Here is a 17,069-nt window from a genome sequence, read left to right on the forward strand (position 1 = left end):
TCCTTCCCCTCCCCCAATGGGTTTCTGTTAAGTTTCTCAGGATCCACATAAGAGTGAAACCATATGGTATCTGTCTTTCTCTGTATGGCTTATTTCACTTAGCATCACACTCTCCAGTTCCATCCGTGTTGCTACAAAGGGCCATATTTCATTCTTTCTCATTGCCACATAGTACTCCATTGTGTATATAAACCACAACTTCTTTATCCATTCATCAGTTGATGGACATTTAGGCTCTTTCCATAATTTGGCTATTGTTGAGAGTGCTGCTCTAAACATTGGGGTACAAGGGGCACAAGATATCTTAATAGCATTAACATCAAAGACTGTTAGGTCCTTACCTGTTGTTGTTGTTGTTGTTGTTGTTGCTGCTGCTGCTGCTGCTGCTTCTTCTTCTTTTTCTTCTTCTTCTTCTTCTTCTTCTTCTTCTTCTTCTTCTTCTTCTTCTTCTTCAATGGAATGTTCCATTCAGCAGTAATTAAAGCAAGATCAGATTGATGTACTTTAAATAATGACTAAGGTATGATTTTCTTGTCACAAGAATGGTGTTTTAACAAATAGACCAGTTCATTGTTGAATTTTGAAGGGGCTATCTTAGGTCTGTATTTATTTCAGTGATGGGGCAGTGATCAGAATCTGCTAGCAACTTTCCTTTGAGAATTTGAGACAGTAGATAAGACACATAAAATAATCACACTTGTTTTCCTTAAAACCTCAAATAATATCACCTAGTAGTGTCACCCACAGTTTTAAATCAGCTTTGCTCTGAGTGAATTTTGGCTGTTCTCTAAATAAGCTGCACCATGAAAGCATGAGGATATTTCATCAATTAAGATAATCAAAAAAGTGTGCTTAAGGCTGTGAGGGAAGTTTCAAAAGTGGGTCCCCAAGTGATTTTCATCAGTGGAAACATCATTGGAACAGCATCATTTCTCGAGATGACAAACTTGAATAAGAAAAATGCAACTAAGTATATGCATTCTTTGGCATTTGTTACAGTTAAGTGGTGTAATTAACAGCTTGAGATTTGGACCCAGACAAACTGGGTATGAATTGTAGTTCTGCTACCTTGGAGAAGTCATTAGCTATGAGAGTCTCAGATTCCTCAGGGTAAAAGGGAGATTGAAATCAGTGTTTGTTAGGACTAAGTTAATTGGATGAAGGTAAACTGAATTAAATATATTTATGTATATGTGTATAGCTATATATTCATCCATATATCCATCAATGTGTTTATCTAGCCACCCATTTTACACAGCAAAACCCAAAAAATGATAGTTATTGTTACCAATGTGAAATTGTCATTGGAATGATCCCTCCTATTCTTTATGGTCTAAACTTCTTGGATGCCTCCATTGGTTGTTCCCTCGTTCCTTCTCCTTTCCCCTTATGTCCTCTCTATCCATCTGGAAGTTTTCTTTCTCCCCCATCATCATTTCCCTCCCTTTCTTTCATCTATCACTTTTGTAAATCTCTTCTTATAAATGAAAAATGGCTTCAGGAGTGGGCCTGCTTCCTCAGCACTTAGAAGGAGTGACGGTGAGCAAGCTCTGTGGAATCCACTTGGATCTCTGCCTTTCATGCAGAGCTGAAAGCTACTCAGTGCCCTTGGTAAACAGGGCCTAGCTCTGAGGCCTCTTCGGCCCACTTTCCACCTTCTCTGAGTGACTTCTGACTTTGAGCTCTGGACTGCTTCTCTGAGCAGAAGGCATACATAGTCTTTCCGTTTCCATCATCAGCCCCCTCTCTTCTCTAGTACTTTCTTTTCCCATCAGTGTGACAACATACCCCCATCGTGATGAAATTAGTCAGTTTTCATTTTTTTAAATATTTGTTTATTTTTGAGAGAGAGAGTGAAAGTGGGGGAGGGTCAGAAAAAGAGTGGAATAGAGGATCTGAAGCCGGCTCTGTGCCAACAGCAGGGAGACAGATGTGGGGCTCAAACCCACAAACCCTGAGATCATGACCTGAGCCTAAGTTGGAACCTACTGGGTCACTCAGGTGCCCTCAAATTAGACTGCTTTCTTTCCTGGTTTTGGAGTTAAAACATTAGGACTGTGATTCTAAACCAGGGTGCCAGGATCTCCTAGAGGGGAAAATCAGCATTTTTCTGAGAAAGGGGCAGGCAGGTTGGATATAGTTTGAGAAGCATAATTATTGTCATGATGCAATGTTAAGACAAAGCCAAAAAACACAAAACTGTTATTTTCTTAAGTAAAGTACAGATAATAAGCTAGGCACATGAACATTGCTTTGTGAGGATATTCTGAAGGCAGACTTTATCTTTGGAATGATAAAAGTTATCAATCAGAAGGTTTAGTGTCTGATTTTTTTTTTGAGGGTAAACTGCATGAGAGTATTATAGTTAACAAATAGAGCATAAGTTTTTTAAAAAGTACAAAAACACTGTTGAGAAACACTGTTTATTTAAGAAGTTAGCGAGAATAGTCATCATAACCCAAGAAAGACAGCCTGACCTGCAAGCTCCCAGGAGGCTCATCCCTGTGTTTAATGAGAAAGCTGTAAGAGAAACCAGCTGAGACTGACATATTCATTGTATTTGTTTGGGGAATTTTAATTTGATGTTAACTTGCTCATCACAGAAATTCACAGGAGGTCTCAGCCATAATGGGCACTACTCTGTACTTTTATAAGTAGAAATAACAATTCCTGCATGAACTGGAAGTGTGAAGTTGACAGTAACTTCCCTTGGGTTTTACCACTTGCCCCAATGTCATTGGCTACTTCATCCTACTTTAGGAAAAATGAAACACTACTAGTTGTGCTCAGAACCATAAAAATCTCTAGTTTCACTAATGTGGGTCTTCTAGATATTGATACTTCAGATATTCAGCTGTGGCTGTTACGTCTTACTTACCCAATGCCTTATAATGAATTGACTGTTACTCCTTAGAGGGCAGACATGTATTTGGTATAAGCATAAACTTCTGAAAACACCAGCTTTTGATGTAGTTATTCTGATTGACCTTGTGAACTCCCCTTTACATGGGATATCATGGGTATGGGGAGCAAACACAGAGAAAGCATCATACAATGGAAACCACATTGGATTTAAACAGACATGGGTTTACTCATATGTGGATCCTGAGAAACTCAACAGAAGACCAGCAGGGAGGGGAAGGGGGGAAAAAGTTACAGAGAGGGAAGGAGGCAAACCTTAAGAGACTCTTAAATACTGAGAACAAACTGAGGGTTGATGGTGGGTGGGAGAGAGGGGAAAGTGGGTGATGGGCATTGAGGAGGGCATGAGCCCTCCTCAGTGTTGGGATGAGCACTGGGTGTTGTATGGAAACCAATTTGACAATATATATAAAAAATAAAAAGATCAATAAATAACATAAAATGTGAAAAAAAATAGACATGGGTTTGAGTCTTGGGCCTGACATTTAATAGCTGAGAGGACTTGAGCAATATATCTAGCTTTTTTGAACCCCAGTTTTCTCATCTATTAAATAAGGATGATGTGACTCTCTCTGCAAGGGTTCTGTGAGGTTTGAAGACATGCTTAGAAAGTGCCTAGCAAAATACCTAGTACATAGCACAGTTCAGAATCTCATTTTTATCATGATGCACATTGGCTAAATCCTCTAATGTGGAAATTGAACTTGTCAAATGGTATGTATAATATATTCATTGCTAAATACACACTTACCCTGATCCTAAAGCATTGTCTCATGTGTCCCCAAACCCTGTCCTATTTATGTGCTTTGTTATCACTACTTACTGGTGAAAGTATGTGCATATACTCATACTCTCACAAAAATCAGTTCCGCACATTTAGATAATTACACAAACCCACTCATTTTAGGGATAGGCTGAATCTATTTTTGGCACCTGCTAATCAGACGTGCACATGGGGATGAGAGGTGCAGCAGAGAAGCCAATTCTACTTTCACGGGGCTCATTAATCATTATGCTATGATACCCAAGCAAGAGAAGCTGAGAGCCGCTCATATGAGCAGTCTTGGGTCCCGTACTGGTCCTGCTCCAGCAGGTACACATGCAGCCTGAGTTCCAGCCTTTTGGAGCCTCTGACATTGCAGACAGCCCTACTATTTAGACCATAAAGTGGTTGTTGGCATGGCATGATAGGAAGAGAGGGAGTTGACCTGATGCCAGGCAGAGCTGGGTTCTGAGAGCCCTGAGAGTTGTTACTGGCTCCCATACCCTTACCAAACTCTGCTGTGTGTTTTGTACATCTTCTAAATAGTGTGTACACTCATTCAGGGTAGGGCCCATGTCCTCTGGCTCTGTTCTCTCTCTGGCAACTCTTTGCACTGAGAGGAAACTTATTGACTAGGGGATGGGAGAGGGACTCTGGTCCTGTCAACTGGTTGGTCATTGATTGCCAATGGAGAGGCTGTCAGGTGCTGACTCTTCAGCTGATTAGCTTCCTGAGCTTCTCTTGCTAGGAAACACATGTTCTTTTTCTGGCTGTTGGTCATCAGGAAGGCCCTTTTGAGGTTGGACAAGGGAAGGGAGAAGAGGGAGATGCCAATCAATTACACTTGTCTTTGTTAATGGCCTCGGAGTAAGGTTTGGTGGGGTGACCAATAAATCTATTGTTGAAGATCATGTATGTGAATTGTCTATAGATTCTTTGGCAATGAAAAACATCTTTACTGTGTTTTTCTGATTATATATATAATGTGTATCCATTTAAAAGATATTTACACAATGCCAGGAAATGTAAGGAGGAAAGCAGAACTCACCTGGAACCTTGACCCTACGAGATTGCTCCCATTAACATTTGGTGATTTATTCTTACATGAAAAATTTTTATGCAGATAGGTACAGAAATATCTGATTTATGTAAATCATATCATAATGCTGTTTATTAAGTCTGTGTGCATAATTTCGTTCTGTCATTTTTTAAATGGTGTATCTACACTGCTTTTCTCTGTTAACATTGTGGAAATTTGTCCATGTGGACAAGAGTGGATCTAACTCATGGTTTCTCACCTCAGCAGTATTGACATTTGGGGCTGAACAATTCTTTGCTATGGAAGGGATGTTATGTGCATTGGAGGATGCACTACCTACTAGATCACAGAAGTACTGATCCCCCCACTCCCAGGTTGTAACACAAAAAATGTCTCCAGACATTGCCACATGGCCTCTGGGGAACAACAGGTGTCCCTGGTTGAGAGCCACTGATCTAACCAGTTGTTTTCAATAGTTGCATAATATTCCGCAGCCTTGGTATGTCACTGTGCAATCGTTCCTTTTCTGGTGGTCATTCAGTTTGTGGTATCTTTTTTGCCTGTCACATTTATGATTTAGATGGGTGCTGTCCTTGGTCCATGGTTGTCATTCAGGAACCTGGAAACTTTGCAGAGATAAAACCTGTGCCTCTGCCTCTGCCAAAACAACACTGTATGTGCCTGGGCTTCATTTACTTTATTCCTGGGTTAGCCCAAAGAGCAACCATAAAGGAGTCAGGCTGTGACTGGCCTGCTTTGGGAAGCCAGGCCTCATCTGTCACGGGCACATGCTCTTCAGCCAGATGATGGCAGCCAGGGGGGAAGGAAGGCCCAGCATTACCAATATTCTCATTTTTAAGAGAAGCTGGAGATACATATTTTTATGTAAAAAAAAAAACCCTCCTAATTTTTAAAAAAGTGCATTTATTTATTTTGAGAGAGAGAGAGTGTAAGTGGGGGAGGAACAGAGAGAGAGGGAGAGAGAGTCCCCAAGCAGGCTCTGCACTGTCAGCATGGAGCCCAGTGTGGGGCTTGAACTCATGAACTGTGAGATCATGACCTGAGCTGAGATGAGGAGTTGGATGCTTAGATGACTGAGCCACCCAGGCACCCCCGATTTTTTTAGGTTGAAATCTAAGTTAAATTTTTAGAAAACACAATACAGGCTAAACATAACAGGTCTCCTGCCTAAAGCTGGCCACAGTTTCCAATGTGCAACCTCGAGCATAGATATTTATCATTGATTGTGATCTGTGCTTTCCTGGGGTTTCAGTTCCTTGAGTGGCTAATGGTGAGGATCTAGTCCAGCTTTGTGGTAGTGAACATTGCTCTTAGACCTACCTTGTCTTCAGTGACACTTGCCTCTTGCCAGGTACCCATCCTCTTTTGGCGAGAGCTGAGCTCCTGTAATCTATGTTGTCTCCATGTCCAACACCGTCTGAGCCACCCTGGGTGCTTGGGGACTGCTGACTTATGTGTTTTCAGGAGAAATAGAGACAGTGCTGCATCATGCCTCAGAATCTTCCTAGCTTCATAATTTATCCCCGTAGTGGCTGGGGTAACTGTGTGAGAGGGGGTATTTACTGGGACTGGGACATGGTGGCTTTCAGCCATGTGGAAGCTCCACCCCTCTTTAGAATCTGTTGTTCATTTAGGAGCATGTGGCACATTTATTTACCTGGTTCTCTCCCCAAATAAAATGTTAGACTAGGAAGAGACATTGGCGATTTCTGAAAACAATACTTTCATTTCACAACTGGGGAAAGCAAGGGAAAGGAAGTGATTTAGCGGAGGATCCATAGCAAGTGCCAGGGTGGGGCAGGTCTCTTGCATCCTGTCTCCTTTTCCAGGGTGTCTTTACCACGGCTTCTAATAGCTGACTTTCAAAGAAATGGCTTTCTTCTGTTTCTATTTGTCAGCTGATTTTTCTAGTCCATATTTCTATGATCCATCCCTGGGAGATGACCCTTAGGTTGCATTGTGTTAATTTGAGTTTTTGCAAATCTAATTACCCCCACATCCCCAAGTCTTTCAAGACAACAGCCTTATTCTTCTATTTGAGCATTGTTTTAAAGAGGAGGATTTAGCTGGATATATTTTGTGGAAGGTGTATTTTGAGGAAGGTTTTGTGGTGTTCTACAAGCTTAAAGACCAGATTATATCAGATTTTCAGATGCTGCCTTAATAAGCTGGATATTATGCTGGTGATGATTTTGAAGACACAGCAACATGTGATAATTGGCAAGCCTTAGGTGGGATTGAATTGATTGACAGCTTGCCCCTTTGATTGGAAATGTGTTATACCGCAGTTCCTATGAATCTAACTTCCTGGTTTTCTACACCCACAGCTGCCAACAGCTCTTAGCTGCCGGAGAAGGCAGGCAGATCGGGCAGCCTGAGAGGAATGCCATGTGTTAGAATAGGCTTTATCCCGGTGCCCACTCGACTGCCAGGATGCTGTCAGTACAGTTTGAAAAATGTGTGAGGGACTATCCACCAGCCTGACACCTATGTTGGCCAAGGTCAGAACCCTCAGAAATCTGACTGCTTGCTGGCAGTTGTAACAGCAGAAGTAATGGCATGAGAAGAGACACAGCTCCAAGAGAGAAGGTGTGCTCAACCGAGAGTCTAAGGACTTGGATTCCCCTGATCCCTTAGCTTCTCTGAGCCTTAGCAGCTTTATCTGGAGCACAGAGATTAAACAACATTGCCCCTTCTATCCCTTAGAGATGCTATTAAAGCCAGTTGAATGTGTGTGGGTTGAATTGTGTCCCTCCAAAATTCACATGTTAAAGCCCTAACTCCCGGTACTTAGAATGTGACCTTATTTGCAGATTCATTTAGTTAAGATGAGGACATACTAGAGTAGGCATTCTTATAAAAAGGGGAAACTTGGGCCCTGACATGCACACAGGGAGACCATGATGTGAAGATTGAGGTTGTGCTGCCACAAGCCTAAGAACTAACAGAAGTTGGGGGAGGAACCTGGAACAGGTCCTTTCTTAGCACCTTGACAGGGAGCATGGCTCTTGCTGACACCTTGATCTTGAACTTCTAGCCATTAGGACTGTGAGACAATAAATTTCTGTTGTTTAGGTCACTCAGTTTGTGGTACTTTGTTATGGCAGGAGTAGAAAACTAATCATACACAGCCCACACACGTGTACACACACACACACACACACACACACACACACACACACACTGATTTGAAATATTTAACACTCAACAGCAACCACTAGTATATTTGGGGCCAGGACAAACCCAGTCATGGCAGTGTGGGGTTATTAGTTCATAATAGTAGGCTGGGTTGATGGTGGGGCTTAGACGGATGGACTAGACAGTAAGATCCTAAAGACAAAGACTGATTGGTTGTAGTTGGCACTTTATTCTTAGCATTCAGCACAATATCCAACCCAGTTTTTGTGCTATTTGTTAACTAGATTAAATGTTATAAACAGAGAAGTCATTGTGATTGGGTTTTAAAACTCAAATATAATTTACATAACAAAAACTCACCATTTTAAAGTGTATAATCCAATGTTTTGTCGTATATTCACAAAATATTCATATATATTTTCACAACATTTATTCTTTTTTTTTCTTTTCTTTTTAGTTTTGATAGTGGCCATCCTAATGGGTGTGAAGTGTTATCTCATTGTGGTTTTGATTTGCTTTTTCTGAATGATTAGTGATGTTGATGTTCTTATCGTATGGTTATTGGCCATTTGCTTATCTTTGGAGAATTGTCTATTCAAGTCCTTTCTCATTTTTAAAATTAAATTGTTATTTTTGTTGTTTAGTTCTTTATATATTCTGCATATGAATCCTTATTAGGTTTATAATTTGTGAAATTTTTCTCCCATTGTGTAAGCTATTTTTTCATTTTCTAGAGAATGCTCTTTGATAAACAAATATATTTTTTAATTTGTTTTTACACTTATTCATTTTTGAGAGACAGAGACAGAGCACAAGTGGGGGAGGGGCAGAGAGAGGGAGACACAGAATCTGAAGCAGGCTTCAGGCTCTGAGCTGTCAGCACAGAGCCCAATGCGGGGCTTGAACTCACAAACTTCGAGATCATGACCTGAGCTGAAGTCAGAAGCTTAACTGACTGAGCCACCCAGGTGCCCCAGTAAACAAATATTTTTCATTTTGATGTAATCTAGTTTATTTTTTCTTTGTTTTCTTGTGATTTTTGATGTCATATCTAAGACATTGTTACCTAATCCAAGGTCACAAGTAAATATATACTTATGATTTCTTCTATGAGTTTTACAGTTTTAGCTCTTACATTTAGGTCTTTGGTCTGTTTTGAGTTAATTTTTGCATACAGTATATGGTAGGGGCCTGCCTTCCTTCCTTCCTTCCTTCCTTCCTTCCTTCCTTCCTTCCTTCCTTCCTTTCGTGGCTATTTGGTTGTCCCTGTGCCACATATTGGAAGAACTATTCCTTCCCCATTGGTCTTGGCCCCTGTGTCAAGATCAGTGGACCAAAGACACGTGGGTTTATTTCTGGACTCTTCATACTATTTCAATGATATGTATATCTGTGCTTCTTCTAGCACCACAACCTTTTGACTAGTGTAGCTTTATAGTAAGTTTTGAAATTGGGAAATTTGTATCCAGTCACTTTGTTCTTCTTTTTTTCAATATTCTTTCACTGATGAGGCTTTCTTAACCAGTAGGGACAGTTAGGAATTGGTTAAGTATATGAGTTCCGTATGTCCATAGCAAGATAGCTGTGCCCTTTAAAACTGAAGGTCTCTCTGCCCTTGATAAAAGCTCTGGCCTGAAAGAGAACCTGACCAGACTGTAGAAGTGGTGTACATGATGATTGAGTAGCTGATCAGTTTCATTGTTTTCTTGGATTTGTGTCAAGTCACCTGGAAAATCAAAGGTATCATTTCACTTTATTCTTCAAATGTCTATCTTAAGCAGGTAGAGAAAATGTGTTTACATTCATGATATAGGTAGAGAAAGTGAGTGACAGAGTTAAAAGATTTGTTTAGATTACAAGGTTAATTCATGGCATAACATTTACTAGAAGCAGGTCCCCTATCTCTCAATGTTGTATACTTGTTTTGCTTAAAAACGTGTATTTCTTGGGGCATCTGGGTGGCTCAGTTGGCTAGGTGTCTGACTCTTGATATCAGCTCAGGTCATGATCTCATGGTTCGTGAGTTCAAGCCCCACATTGAACTCTGCACTGGCAGTGTGGAGCCTGCTTGGGATTCTCTTCCTCCTTCTCTTTCTGCCCCTCCCTCACGTGTGCTCTTTTTCCTCTCCCAAAATAAATAAACATTTTTTTAAAAATTGTATTTTTAAATTTTATTAATATTTATTTACTTTTGAGAGAGAGTGAGAGAGAAACAGAGTGTGAGCGGGGGAGGTGCAGAGAAAGAGGGAGACACAAAATCCAAGGCTCCAAGCTCTGAGCTGTCAGCATAGAGCCTGACGACAGGACTCAAACCCACAAACTGAAATCATGACCTAAGCCAAAGCCAGACGCTTAACAGCTACCCAGGCACCCCCCAAAATTGTATTTTTAAAAATTACATGAATAGTAAATGTTAACTACAAAAAAATCATTACAGATAAGGAAGAGGAGGAAGAGGAGGGGGAGACTAATTACCTTGTAATACTATTGCTCAGAAAAGATCCAGCAATTGGGGGATTCCCATTGGACCATGAGTAGCAATATGCTGGTAAATGTTCAACACCTGGCTCTGCAGAAAAGTAATGCCCTGATTTGTACTATTTGCCAGTTTCTTTTGTGTAAATACTCCTATATGGCTGATTTTGAGCTACCAAGGTGACATCACTGAATGTGGATGTAGGAAGAGATGCACATAGTCAGCTCTCATGAGCCGGTGCCAGCATATCACTGAAGGGTACTCTGTCTAGTTCCTTGCTGCTCAAAATGTAGTTCATGAATGATCGGCATTGACAGCGCTTGAGGGCTTCTGAAACACCCAGAATCTCAGGTGCCACCCTTACCTATGGAATTAGAATCAGAATCAGCATTTTAACAAGATCTAGGGAGATTCCTATCAATGTTTGAGTTTGAGCAGCATTTCTCTACAGCTGTACTGTCCCATGTGGTAGCCACTAGCCACACGTGGTTGTAGAGCACTTGAAATGTGGCTAGCCCAAATTGAGATGGTCTGTTTTGAATACTTACTGTGTGTCTTGGTTCAGCCTGCTATAATGCATTACCATGGCTTAAACAACAAACACTTATTTTTCATAGTTCCGGAGGCTGGGAAGCTCAAGATCAGGGTGCCAGGAGATCTGGTGTTTGGGGAAGGCCTACTTTCTGGCTTCTTGCTGTGTCCTCACATAACTGAGAGAGGAGGCTCTTGTCTTTCTTCCTTTTCTTACAAGGGCACTAATCCCATCATGAGGGTCCACTGTCATGACCTAATCTAAGCCTAATCACCTTTCAAAGGTCCTACCTCCTAATACCATCCCATTGGGAGTTAGAGTTTCAGCACACAGACTTTTGGGGGGAGACAGTCATACAGTCTATAACAGTATGGAAAAAAAGTACACTATCCCATAAATATTAAAAAAATATTTTTAAATGTTTATTCATTTTTGAGAGAGATACAGTGCGAGTGGGGGAGGGGCAGAGAGAAGGAGACACAGAATCTGAAGCAGGCTCCAGGCTGTGAGCTGTCAGCATAGAGCCCAATATGGGGCTCGAACCCCTGAACTGTGAGGTCATGACCAGAGCCAAAGTCAGACACTTAACCTACTGAGCTACCCAGGCACCCCTCCCATAAATATTTTTTATATTAACTACATGTCAATGTCAGAATATATTGGGTTAAATAAATATTATTAATTTCAACCATTATTTTTTGCTTTGTTTTTTTTAATCTAGCTACTACAAAATTTAAAGTTGCTATGTGGCACAGATTATACGGACAGTACCAGTGTAAAGCATGGAATGCCTAGGACTCTGACTGTTCTGTGTGTCCCTTGGGCCCACTTCTTTCTAAACCTCAACTTAAGTTGATCCAGGGGTTTCTAATAACACAATGAGTTGTCCACGGCCACACTGATGGTAATGGCCAAAGCCACCATCCATTTCCTCTTTACTGCTGCTCTTGTGTCCCACATCAGTGGACTCAGAAAATATTAATAAACTGAACTGAATAATAGCTCTTTGCCACTGAAAGTTCAAGGATATTCTACTTCAAGAATAGAGGAGGATTCCAGAAATGAAGTGTCTCATATACCTCTTCTTACATCTGTTATCTAGGAGGCTGCCCGGGCAATAGTGCATCAGTCTGTGCATCATTTCCATGGCCCTCAATGATCTCTCAGGGACTCATCTTCATGACAAAGGAAGAGTCACTAAATAACTCCTGTTCCTAATAAACAGCCAGAGAGCGAGTGTACCACTGCTCAGCACATTAACCATATTTACCATCTAAGAGACAGAAAGCAACCTGTCTCATTTGATGAGGAAGCCATAAAGTTTTAGTGAATGGGAAGTAAATCAGGGCTTCTGCTTGCCTTGTAAAAATTCACTGCCTCGTGTTGCATCTCACTCTTCACTTGCATGAGTGTATTTTTATTCCTCTGCATAAATAAAACATGATTCGAAGCCATCCTCTTGACTTGCTCTTGGTGCTAGGTTCAACAACCAAAAAATTAAAGTTGGCATTGTGTTTCTGATGAGGCTTGAGCATTAGTATGAAACATCTACCATATTTGCAAGGTGAAAAAGGCTTTAAGCTGGGAAGGGACAAAAAAAGAATCTTCCTCTTCAGTCCCGTGAGAGGGCATGCAAATTGCCTGCTGCAGTCCTGGGTACAAAAGAAAACCACAAAACAGACTGTTTCACTGCCATCTCCAAAAGCCAAGAGCACTTTGAGGATAAGAATAGATAAATAAATAGTCAAATTCAGTCAAACAATCAGCTTTTAAAATTAATTCACAAGATCAGTGACAGGTGCTAAACTGTGTTTTATAGTCACGTGAATATGGTAAATATCTGGAGACATAAAATTTTCTTGGTTGATTTCAGTCAGTCATTTTTCTTCATTTTGACCCAGAGTATTTCACGTAAAAGCTGCTTTGTGGCTACTAGTAAGTCTGGTATCTGTCTGTCTTTTGTCCTCCTCCTACACCTGAAATTTAATTTCAGAACTGCTATATAGAGAAGATCAAGAATCAGGGATTTTGTAAAGATTTAGGAGGGTCCTGTGGTGAAAAGGCAGGGAGGGGGAGGGCATCAGAGCTGGCTGGTTGCCATGGGGCTAAGGCTGAAGCAGGAGGGTGGTGCCCGGAAACAGAGGACAAATAAGAGAACAGTGGAAAGTTGCCAAGTTTGAGCTGCACAAACATGTTCAAAGTGGATTATGAAAGCCTGCAGTTCTTGAATCAGATACTAGGAGCTGAGGTAGCACCTATGGTTGTCTGGCAATTGGGGAAGGAAAGTGGAAGGGAAGCTCTTAGGGTGAATATCAAACCAAGCAGGCCAACTCTTCTGGTAGGCTTTATGTACCACTGGTGAAACTTTTCCTGGATAGCTAAGGTTTCTTTGAAGTACTTGGAGAGCATTTGACAGAGAATGTTGTGTATTTAGTTTATCTAGTTATTTTCATTTTTATTTGGTTTTACCCAACGGGTAACATTTCTTATAGAGCATATTTCCTTTTATATGTTTGCAAATACAAATTTTCTGCTAATAAGCATTGTCTCTTGTCAGAATCTTATACAAAGCTTCAATGTTGAGAATAGCAGTCAACAAATAACACTATATTATAAAGAGGGCAGTGTCGTCTCTGAACCATAGACGACAACACAGAAAAATGAGAGAAACCATAGCACTTTCTCCAGTCGAAAAAGAAGCCTGGAGAGTGGAAAGGATGTGAGTTGTTGGTTGTAGTCCTAGAGGAGACTACCCTCTACTCTCCCAAGGAGGTTTTCTTCCAAGTCAAAGGAGAGCACTATTTCTAGTGCTTGGGGAGTGTCTGCAATAAGGGAAGACTAGCACCCCACTCTCCACCTAGCTGGGTCCATGTGGAGAATCCATGGGTCTGCTCTGGGCCACTTTTGCAGCTGAGTGAGTTATAGTGAGAAAGGCCTATGAAGCTTGATAAATATCCTGGGAGTTAGAGGGCAATGTGGGAACACAACCATGTCTACCTAGTGCCTTGAGAGTCCTAAAGTCAAGGTGTTCCCTGGAGCTGCCTTAATTGTAAGGTGAAGAGAGAGGGCAGCAATGAGGCAGCTTGCACACTACATTTGATTCAGTCAGGATGAGTGACTTTTCTCTAGGTCAGTTGCTTATTGCAGAAAATGCTGTGTTGGACCTTTTTATTGTATCCTGTCAGACTATGGGGTCAGGATAAGATACTGTGGATGTCCCATCTGGTTAGGAGTGGAGAGAGGTGTTCAAGAGGTTAGCCAGAGAGTGTATTCCCATATGAGGGCAGTAGAAAGGCACCCACAAAGAACCCATGTCTATAGCCTATGAGAGAGCTAGCACCAAAACACTTCTGCCCATTGGGGGCATTGATAGCCAGCCCATAGGGAATCAAAACAATGTATACAGTTAAGTAGAACACTTGTTGTTTTTCCTCTATCCTCCTGTTCAGTACGAGTCAGAAAAGGAAAAGAGAAGAGATGGAAGAAGAAGATAAAAACAGACAATACGCCCTTCACTTCTGATCTTCACCCAAGTGTTGGGCCTGAATAAAGAGCAGGTTGGAAACTTTGGATTACATATGATATTCAAGTTTAGATTTATACTGGATTGCGCTTTTTAAAAGCAAAAGGGGAGTCAATCCTAGAATAGAACTTGTTTTTGTTTTGTTTTGTTTTGTTTTTGTTTTTGTTTTGTAACTAGAAGTGCCTAGAAAGTTATTGGATTGGGTAAACTGTCATCAAGGGTGATTTGGCAGAGTGGGGAGAGGGCAGTAGTTGTGGAGGAAAATAAAACTATTTAATGCTTGGATTCCTTTGAAACTTTCCAGAATGTTCAGTAAACCAGTTATACTTATTAAGGTAATTCCTCCCAGAGTTTTCATGTCATTGCACAATAGGAAATGATAATTCCATTTGTAAGTCAAGCTAAGGCACATATATATGCCTATTACTTATGCCTAGAGGTCATGAGAGGTGACTGGTTGAGGGTTTTTATCCCTTCAGTCTGAGGCTCTATCCAAAAGACTGATGACCATGTCCATGGGCTGGTACTCTGTTTTACATTGTATACACTCAGGGTGATTGGAGAGAATTCCTCATGTTTTTTTTTTCTAATGTGTATTTATTTTGAGAGAGAGAGAGAGGGAGAGAGCGAGCAAGCACAAGCAGGGGGAGGGGGAGAGAGAGAGGAGAGGGAGCATATCAAGCAGGCTCTGTGCTGTCAGTGCAGAGCCTGATGTGGGACTCAATCCCAGGAATCATGAGATCATGACCTGAGCCGAAATGAGAGTGGATGCTTAATCGACTGAGCCATTCAGATGCCCCTCCTCTTCTTTGTTTATGGGAGAAGGGATGACTTTTAGTCCCATATATAGTCATCTTAAGATGGCATGGATCATGGAAATCCCTAGGTTTAAATTCTCATCTGTACATTAGCATAGAAGAAGCAAAGAATAATGGAACAAATATTGACTTGGGAGACAAAGTTCCAGCATTGTCAATGGCCAGGTACTTGGGCAAGAAACTTAATCAGTCTGGGATTTTGTTTCCTTAACTGACAATTAAGGGGACTTGGGGGGCAAGTATTCAATAAATGGCAGCCATCACCAGCATCATCACCACCATTCTTCGAGACTGAACTCTAAGGGGAAGGGGCAATAAATATTCGATTCAATTAGTTCATCAAATTTGACTGGCTGTCTATTACACATGGGACATAAAAGGTAATAAGAAAGCTCCCCTGAAGCATGTGGGGTGGGACGTTTGGTACCCTAAGGCTGCGGAACTCCCCAAAGTCCTCAAATGATGATCACATGTCTCCTTATGGTTTCTGAGACCTTTTCTGTGACATTTGTTTACTACATACAGCAGTACATCCTGGCCACACACGTGGTGGCTACTGGATCGAGTTGGTTGCATGCCATCACCTGTACTAATCCTCAGAGCTCCTCTCCTCTGGTTTTGTAAGCATCCAAAGGAGACAATATGTCTAATAGAGTGTCCATCTTCATCTGATGCCTGAAATATTAAAATTAGATTTGGGATATCTATGGTATGTCATACCATGTTGGTCAGATATGAAATTTTAGCTTTTATTTTCCCAGAAGTCTAGAAATTATTAGAGAGGAGAGTGGTATATATGCCTGGTCAGCATAGGGATCACTTTATGGGTATCTACTTTTCTCAGGCAAGGAGCTCAGACTCAAGAATCTGGGTAGAAAAAATTATTTTTGGTGAACTTACTCCCATCATTAAATTAATACATATCAAGTAATTTATTCATTACCTTCTTACCTTCTTCCTTTCTTTTATCCCACCAATTTGGCTTGATATCCCCTAAAAGCAGAACTTTCAGAGTAGGCCCTGCATGCAGGTAGTTTATGTGGGAGATGATTAGACGAGAAAGTATGAGGGAACGGGAGGGTAAAACAGGGAAGGAGGAAAGTCAGAATAAGGATGTGTTGTTGAGCTCATTGATGTAAGAAATGAGTGCTGATTCTGCTAGATTTTCTGAGAAGCATGTAGAAACACTCTTGGAATCATCCACTGGAAGGATGAGAGACTAGAGCCTTTATTCACCAGCTTCCTTTCCATAGTATTTGATATTACCCGCAGTGGCATTACCTGCCCTTGCACTTATGGGCTGCTTGCATGCACCGGCTTACTCCCAGGACTTTGGAGAAGACTGGGGCAAAGTGCATACCACCTTTGAGGTGGGACACTGGTGCTGGGGACTGTTCACTCACCTAATGCTGAAATAAGATGTGGGCTGGGAGATATGACAAAGGTACCACAAATGTCTGCTTATTCTAAAAAGATTTATGGTGGCTTGCAAACATTAACATTACATTTTAAATATATTCAGAGGAGTTAAAAATGAAGAGTCAGTAACAAAGTTATTATAAGAACAGATGTGTGGGGTGCCTGGGTGGCTCAGTCAGTTAAGCGTCTGACTTCAGATTATGATCTCATGGTCTGTGAGTTTGAGCCCCGCATCGGGCTCTGTGCTGACAGCTCAGAACCTGGAGCCTGCTTCTGACAGCTCAGAACCTGGAGCCTGCTTCAGATTCTGTATCTCCCTCTTTCTCTCTGCCCTTCTCCCACTCGTGCTTGGTCTCTCTCTCTCTCTCTTTCTCATAAATAAACATTAAACATTTTTTTCAAAAGAACAGATGTCATT

At 41.2% G+C, this 17,069-nt stretch overlaps 1 long non-coding RNA gene across 3 annotated transcripts in view; it reads left to right on the forward strand.

Annotated features, from left to right (window-relative positions):
• LOC122225910 overlaps window positions 1-17,069 on the forward strand; it is a 326,370-nt gene that overhangs the window by 178,550 nt on the left and 130,751 nt on the right. For all 3 annotated transcript variants that reach the window (XR_006205429.1, XR_006205427.1, XR_006205428.1), the window contains exon 5: window positions 14,341-14,448. This is a non-coding gene — a long non-coding RNA (uncharacterized LOC122225910). The remainder of the gene's footprint in view (window positions 1-14,340; window positions 14,449-17,069) is intronic.

Source organism: Panthera leo, chromosome C1 (genome assembly GCF_018350215.1).
Source record: "Panthera leo isolate Ple1 chromosome C1, P.leo_Ple1_pat1.1, whole genome shotgun sequence".
NCBI lineage: Eukaryota > Metazoa > Chordata > Mammalia > Carnivora > Felidae > Panthera > Panthera leo.